At 35.6% G+C, this 9,005-nt stretch overlaps 1 pseudogene; it reads left to right on the top strand.

Annotated features, from left to right (window-relative positions):
• The first annotated feature begins 631 nt into the window (after nucleotides 1–631).
• LOC149845866 (putative trehalose-phosphate phosphatase 2) lies at nucleotides 632–3,164 on the top strand (annotated as a pseudogene).
• The last annotated feature ends 5,841 nt before the right edge of the window (nucleotides 3,165–9,005 follow it).

The raw sequence follows: 9,005 nt of genomic DNA, 5'->3' as shown, positions 1-9,005 counted from the left end.
GTATTTGGTAGCATAATAATACTAAAATTGATCATGTGTCATTAATTTTAGAAAGGTACATGAGTGCAACCAAGTTCATCAACTTTATGTTTCTAAAAGAGCGAGTGTCCCTCACCAGTGTCACGATGTTTCTCATAGTCCCGTATGCTTGTCGTCTGCATCTGCTTCCTTTTCAATGTGTAGGTCCTGGGCTAATGTGATGGTTGATAATGATGTCACACAATATTTGGATATTTCTCTCAACTGTTTTCTTTTCTTCTTTTTTTGAAAGGCAAGCCCCCTACCAGAACAACAGCCGCCTGACACAAGTCCCCGCTTACCACATGGGATACCAGCTCGGTGTTTCCTCTTATCTGTTATGAACAAATTATTGCTCCTTTCAAATGGAAGCAGATCAGGTCATTTCGAAAACGAACGTTTTGTCAACAATATCTCCCTTATTGGGGGCTTTTTATTTACTGGATACTGCTCTTTGACTGGCAGAAGATGTTGGGACACCTATCAAACCCTGCTTCGGTTTCCATTCTGCAAATGTTTGGTTAACCAACAAATGCATTGCCCACGAACGATATATTCTCCACAAGGAATTCCATTCTCTCCCATGCTATGCCGATCTATCTCCAAGAAGAAAATGATACCAAGTGAATTTGTTGATGTTCGGGCCAGTGGTGGGCTTGATTCTATGAAAGCTTCATCACCTCCACGGAATTTTTTTCCTAGAGATTTTAACTTGGAAGTTGCAACCTTGGATGGACCTGAGGCAGCATATCGTTTGTGGGCAGTAAGTTTGCTAGCCATTTGAGACTTCTTGAATTTCAGACATTTCCTGGTCAACTATGTGCAATGTCTACAGAGATATTTATCTCCCTTCTAACTCTATTTGAATTTTATGCAACTCAAGTATCCATCAGCTCTGAGTTCATTTCAGCACATTACAAACTCTGCAAAGGGGAAGCAGATACCATTGTTTCTCGACTATGATGGAACGTTGTCACCAATTGTTGATGACCCAGAGCGTGCTTTCATGTCTAATGCAGTAAGTCTTAATTAGCTCAAACTCCAGCTACACATTTTTTGAAAGCGGTTAGTTGTACTTTTACAAGTTCAGTTTTCATGTTGTATATATGCTGTTCATGCTCTCCTATTCCACCCTATTTCAATTTATAGATGCGGGATGCTGTAAAGTAGCAAGGTGTTTTCCAACAGCAATAATCAGTGGAAGATGACGTGATAAGGTGTCACAATACTACTAACTCCTCACTTTGTACCCTTTATCGCTTGATGATTGGTGGTCATCGTGTCTTTTGATGTATGCCTTTGGCTATGACTCATGTTTCTGAGTTGAGTATTTGCTTGAATCATATCAAGTATTTGAATTTGTGGTATTAACCGAACTGTACTACGCCGGGAGCCATGGGATGGATATAATGGGCCCTGTTAAGCACAGTTCATCCATTTACAACCATCCAAATTGCATTAGGTCGACAGACAATGCGGTGAGCTGGCATGACGATTTGAACATGCCTTCTTCATGTTCATGTTTGTGTTTGTTTTTGTCATTCCTCATTACCATTTAAATCATATCCATTCCACTCTCCTCCCTTCGTTAGAATTTCATTTTTCCTCGTTTCCTTTTGATCTTATGTTTTATATCATCAAGCTGTAGAATAGGCCAGGTGGGATCCAAATTTGCGGCCCTTATGCAAAGGGTTGCCACTTTAGCCATAAAATTCAATCCTTAATTCTGTCTTAATTTTTAAACTTCTCCCTTCTTTCTCGACAGCAGGTTCCCATCAAAATAATTTTATAGAAAACGATAATGCTGAATTTCTTTCTAAAAGAATGATAGTGTTGTGGTGATCATGGTTCTAGGAGAGCACTCTTGATCATCTAATTAAAACTTGATGATGTTGTGTAGTGTAAGGAGGTTAACTTGTTCCAGCCTGCTAGTGAATTTGTACCAATGATTGAGGAGGTAAAATCAGATGCTTAAGCTTTTAGCCATCAAACTCTCTTTTCATCTTTTCCATCTGTTCCATGCTCTAAAGGGGTTTTCAGTTATCACAGGTTTAAGTCACTTGTGGAAAGTATGAGAGATATTAAAGGTGTGAAGGTGGAGAATAATAAGTTTTGTGTTTCAGTACACTATCGGCTAGTGGATGAGGAGATGAGAGTTTTTCAATTCGCAGTTTAGTTTAATCATCAAAAATGGTGAAAGATGTATAACATGCATTTATGCTAAGTTGATGTTTGCAGGATTGGGTTACAGTTGCACAATGTGTTGGTAATATTCTAAGTCGCTACCCTCGTTTAAGACTAACCCATGGGTGGAAGATAATTGGCAGAACATACTGTTTCTAAATTATTCTCAATGTTTATAAGCATATTTGCCTGAGTGATATCCTATAATAATTAGGTTTTAGGTGTTCATTCAGTTATTAAGTGGGACAATGATAGAGTTTTTGCTAGATTTGCATGGTGAGTATCTTCGATTATGTTTCTTGACTGGCTTGGAAATAAAGGATCTTTATGCATATGTTGTATGAAAGAGCGGGTGTTGAATGTGATCCTTGGTTGTGGATGGGAGCAGGGGCCGCTCAAGAGAAGTTGAGGGCCTAGGCATATTTCATTGGAGGCCCTCAGCATGTGAAATATAAGCGCTATATATCTTTTTTTCATTTGAAACCCTAGGTGGTGGCCTCAAATATCAAAGAGGCCAGCCGGCCCTGGATGGGAGTTGATACCTCAACATATACAGTGGACGATGCACTTTTGGCTCTGAGTTTAAGGTGTTGATGCTTGCTTATGCTGGAATTGGATGGGTGGAAGAAGCAATAGAAGGGATGCTTCTTTGTTTTGAAGGAAAATTTACGAACTTGTACAACGTAATACCATATATTTTAATGATCACTTTGTTTCTATTTGTATTTTTATTACACATTAACCATATTTGTTCCAAAGTAATATTGGTGAACATTTTCTATTTTTCTTTTTAAATTTTGTGCTTAGATGAAAACTTTTTCAGTGTGCCTGAAACCAGATATAATTTTATGGTCTGCTTTGGAAATGCTGATCTAGCAAACAGATTGTTTGATCTAGAGGCTGAGAATGAAGGAAATTATGTATTATTATGTAACCAGGTTTCCTTCTCTGATACTTGGTAAGAAGCAATGGCAATGAAAATTTCATTTTTCATCTCAAATTCTTGGTTGGGGTGACCCTGATTGGATGAGATTTTCAGATCATGTAAATTTTGCTTTAGTGAATCCCCAATTATAATTTGGAAGCTGCAGATGTATCCCCAATTTTTTACTTTTTATTTTAGTAAATTGATGTAAATGCTTGTATTTATATGCTGTTATATCCCCAATGAAAATTGTTGCTTGGTGAAGAATAATTGACAACATTGTGTCCTCGTATTTATATGCACACAGGTTTCGTGTGATCTTATTTGACAACAGATCTTTAATAATCTGATTGTGGTACTTGTTTATGCATCCGAGTCTGATCCGACTCTGAATCCCTTATATGACTATAGACACTATTCTAACCAGTTTACATTCCAGGCAGCAACCAGAAAATTTGTGTGGGGGACGATTTGGTAGATGCACCACAAAATTTAACTGACCAATTAATAAAACCTTACCCGTAATTAGACCACTAATTGCCACTCAAACCGTGCCATTGATATCCAAGATTGTCTGGTAGAGTATAAAGCATGGTGCTGTCATGCTTTGGATTTTATTTATAAGGAGTTGACCCCTCAAGGTATGGCTTCGATCAAGAGAATGATTTTCTTCCTTTCTTATTAAGACAACCCAACCTCCTCTCTTCAGTAAGGAAAAAACTAGCTCTGCCCTGTGAAAATGAAAAAGCCTGCAGTCTTATCATTTTGTTGGTCCATGTTTGTTTAATATGTCTCTCTCAAGTCCAGGAAAAAAAAGATGTTACAAGGGCACCTACAAGCAAATTGAAGACTTTAGCATGCAGCACTGCTGCATAAATAGTCTATTAAGATCAACAGTCCATCCCAGACCTGGTGCTTTCAATGCACTACCATGTGCAGATGAATGTTAAACATTGCATGTAGAAAGCAGTCTATAGATCAGATCTCAATTCTAAGGACATAACCAGCTTCATCAATGTCCTTCATATCAAAATGAGAAGAAAAAATATTTTTTTTTCATGTAGCAGACCCAAATCATTTGTTGTAAGAAGAATTATGAACTTACTCCCACTATTCTTAAGGCATATACATTGATTAACAATATTTTCAATTAATCCAAAATTCAAAATCACTTAATTGAACTTTTTATACCACTGGCAGAAGGCTTGTTTAAATTTATAGATTGATTTCTTCAATTTGCAAACTAAATTGTTTGAGTGATCTACACTGAAACCAGAAGGTTGTTGCACTCTTGCAGATTCCTATTCAGAAAAATCATTTTTACATCAATTTGATGTAACTCTAAATTAAAATGAGCTACAAAGGTTATGATTATTCTCAATGATTTCTTACTTGAGATAGGAAAAAAGGTTTCATTATAATCAATGCCCTCCATCTTAGTGAATTCATTTCCAACAAGCCTAACCTTTTACCTCTTCACTCACCCATTAGAGTTTGTTTTAGTCTTACAAACTTATTTACAATCAACAAGTTTAACTCTATTAGGTCAAGATATTAAATTGTATACTTGGTTCTTTGCTATGGAGATAAGTTCTTTATGACAGTGATCCATTATGGCGATTTATTATAATCAATGACTTCTGCAAAGATTAAGGGATCATCATTAATATCTATAAAATTGTTGGGCTCTTGTAAATATACCACATACTCAGGGTGAATAGCAGATCTCTTGTTCTTTGTGGACCTCCATACAAGTGCTACTGGTGGTTCAAATTGAACCTTTGTATCTTATTGTTGTTGTATATCCTTATCAACAAATTATTCTACTTGACATTGTGGTTTATTGACTTGATTTTCTCTAACATCAACCAAAAGGATAATTATTTGAAAAACTAGGTTGTTTTTTTAGTGTTGAATCATGTAATTCCTTAAATGCAAGACTTTGATATGTATTCATCGCAATAAAACTATATTCAAGGCACTTTATTTATTTTCACTATTTGTGATGTATGAGATATACAATAAAACCTAAATCCCTTTTATCTTTTTGGATAACCAATGAGAAAACTACTAGTTGTCTTAGGATTAAAGGATTTTATATGTGAGTTATACAATTTAGCTTCAATGAAACATCTTCATATACGTATATATGACAAGAAAAGTTTTCTATCTTTCCATAACTCATAAGGAGTCTTTTAGATATTCTTCATAAGAACATTTTCAATATATGCACTGTTGTTTTAAGAACTTCACCTCATAAGGTTAAGGAAAGGTTTGAGTGATTTAACATTGCTTGAACCATTTCTTTAAGCATGCAGTTTCTCATTTCAGCTACACTATTTTTGTTGGTTGTATTGAGGCACAATGCCTTCCTCCTTTAGATACCACATTAATGGCTCTTTCTTTTGTCCTATCTCAATGAAATGACAATAGTATTCTCCACCTTTATCAAACCTGACCACTTTTATAACTTTACTCATTTATTTTTTTACTTCTTTCTTAAACCATTTCTTTAAGCATTAAAGAAATGCTTGAGTGATTTAATATGGCTTGAACTATTTCTTTAAGCATGCAATTTTTTCTTTTAGTTATACTATTTTGGTAGGTTGTATTGAGGCACAATGTCTTCCTCCTTTAGAAACTATATTAATGGCTTTTTCTTTTGTTCTATCTCAATGAAACAACCATAGTATTCTCCACCTTTATCAAACTTGACCACTTTTATAAATTTACTCATTTATTTTTTTACTTCTTTCTTGAAGTCCTTAAAAACCTAAAAGACTTTAGATTTCTCAAACAACAAGTAGAGATACATGTACTGAGAGTAGTCATCTATAAAGGTGACAAAATATTTTTTCACCCATGTAACGCAGGGCGAACAACCCACAAACATCCGTATACATAATTTCTAATTTTTTATTATTATTTTTGACATCTTTTTTATATGTGTTGAATTGTTTACCCTTTATGCAGTCAACACGTAGTTTTGTATCCATGAAGTCAAGGGATCTAAGAATCTCTTTTTTCACAAGTCTTTGGACTCTGTCTTTTGAGATGTGTCATAACTTTCGATGCCAAAGCAAATAGGATTGATCATCCTTTAAACCATATTTGTTGTCAATCATTGTATTCTCAATGGAGTGAGATTCCTGGATATGAAGTTTGGTTATCAAACAATATAAACCATTATATACATATGCAGAACCAATAAAAATAAAAGTTTTAACAATAATAAGCTTAGAGTTTTCAAAATTAAATGCAAAATCAAACTTATCAAGTTTTGAAATAAAAATAAGGTTTCAACTATAAGATAAAACATAAAATGTATTAACCAAATCCAAAATGAATCCAGACTCCAAAATAACTATGCAGGTTTCAACATTCTTTATATGCAAACACATCTTGTTTCTTGAGAAGATATTTCTTTCATGCTTTGTTGGTTCCTTTTTGTTTAGAAATGCCTTCAAACATATGACAATATGCACTATAACACCAGAATCAATCCATTAACTATGCAATAGAATATGGATTAAATAATATTCATGAGAAATAAATAACTTGTTACCTTTCTTCTCGAATCATTTCTTATGCTTCAGGCAATCCATCTTCTTGCATTCCTTCTTCTTACAGCAGAAGCACTTTATAAAAGAACTTTCAGTGTAAGATTTGGCATTTACTTGAGAGTTAGAACTCTCTCCAAAGGTCTTCTACTTGCTTTTCTGCTTGAAAGAATTCATCTTTGCCCTAGGCCTATACTTTCTCTAATGAGAAGCCATATGTGCACATTGCACTTTCTTACCCTTCAATCTTTCTTCCTCTTCAACACACTTAAGAGGCCATTAAATGATCACTCATCATTATATATATTATAAGAGATTTTGAAGGGTTTGTATTGTATAGGTAGTGAGGTCAAAATCAAATGAACTAAAAAGAAATTAGAAATGGATAACTTCATATCATTTAGTTGAGATGTAATATTTTTTATTTCTAAAATATGTTATCAGATGTGACTATCTCTATAATATTTTATAAATACCAATTTAAACATGAGAATAATGGTCCTAGCCTTATTAGAATTGATGAATTGAGCCTCAATAGCTCTCAAAAATTTATTCATTGTCCTGCAGTAAGGGATGGTGCCTCAAATATTCTTAGCCACTCGAGATTGCAAAAGCAACATGCTAAACCTATTTGAGCGCTCTTACTTTTCAAAGGTAGCCTTCTAATCAATTGTATTTTGCTCTGTCAGAGTGAGAGGTTCGTCAATTCTTAAAGCTAAATCTAGGTTTATGTATCTCAATTTGAACAACACTATTTCTTTCCAATTGAAAAAATTAGATTAATCTAAAATAAGGTTATTGCTAGAACCGTCAATGATCAAAGAACTTGGTATTATAAGAATAAAATAAAAAACAAATAAATGCTCATACAATATTCATATTAAAAAGGTAAATGTGAGACCCTTTACTATTCACCTTTTCTAAGGTAAGCATAACAGAGTCATTATCGTTGCACTTTGGCAAAAATAATAATACTCAATGTTGTTTTGCCTCCTCAATTCTCAAGGAATTAACATCAATTAGTGAAACTAGTAGATCATGTAACTAAAGCTAATTCGGCATTGTACCTTTAGATATGATCATGCTTCATGGGCTGGTGTACACACCTACTATTGCATCTTATGTGACTTTTGGAGCACAATGATCTGCCTTTGGATAGAATCATTGTTTCTTAAAATCGCACACAATCGTAATACCGAATGTCGCTTTCAACATGGTCAAATGAACCCTCAATCAATACAACTCAGATCACTTTGGTGATTGCTAGAGTAAGTTGATCGAGATCTTTTACCGTAAGTATTTATAAGGCATGTTACAACACAAAAAATAGTGGATATATTCATAATCTCATGCTTAAATAATCATGGATACCTCAAAACAACATGAAGATACTAAATAGCATGCTAAAGTCACCAAAAAGTATGAGAGTTATAAGAAAGATATGCATTTAAAATAATATATAAGAATGAGGTCTTAAAATGGCCTGAATCGCTTCTTAAAGACCTTGAACCAGTCAATAAAAGCTTTGAACCGGTCATAGAAACCAGAACCGACCTTGGAAGGCCCTAAAATGATCTCAGAAAAGCCAAAACAAATTTCCAAGATGAATTGGTTCCAAAATGGTGGAACCAAAACCAGAAACCCCAGAACTGATTTTTAGAACTCCTTAATCGGTCCCAGATGAACCAAATCGATTCCAAAACCGGTTATGTTCGTGATGGGTCTGGGTGGTCTGATTTTGGACCTAATTTGACCCATAGTTACTTACCTGGTCCACCCTAAAACTTGTAATGAGTCCTAGACCTGGTTGCAATGGGTCGAGGACAGACCAAGTCCACCCAGAACCTAATTTCGAGTTCAGGTTTCAATTCTGATCAACTCAGAACCTAGGTTCAGGTTCATATCAAGTTCCTCCAAGGCAGGCTCAAACCCGATCCACCCGAAACCCCGTAACGGGTCCAGGTATGAATCGGGTCCACCGCGGGGACAGGATCCATTGTAGCTTTCTATAGTGGAACCCAACCCTTCCCATTTCCAAAAAAACCAGGGTCCCCCCCCCTCGTACCTTCCATCCTACCTTTATTGCTTGCAATCGCCTTTGGCAGCCGACCCCAATTATCATCGATAATGGTTGGCCTCTGATGGCTAGCCACCATCGACATGGGCCATCCACTAACGGCCGTGGTGGTGGAAATGGTTTGAGTGGGGTTTGTCCCCCATTCACCTGAAACCACTGCTGGCAATGGCTGCCACCAGCGATCGACCTCAACCACTGACGGCGGGGGTCGGTCTCTGACAACTTGCTATCGACGATCACA

The sequence above is a fragment of the Nuphar pumila genome, chromosome 2, assembly GCF_984573655.1.
Source record: "Nuphar pumila chromosome 2, dmNupPumi1.hap1.1, whole genome shotgun sequence".
NCBI lineage: Eukaryota > Viridiplantae > Streptophyta > Magnoliopsida > Nymphaeales > Nymphaeaceae > Nuphar > Nuphar pumila.
The sequence above is the reverse complement of the archived record's forward strand: the minus strand, read 5'-3'. Positions and strand labels throughout refer to the sequence as shown.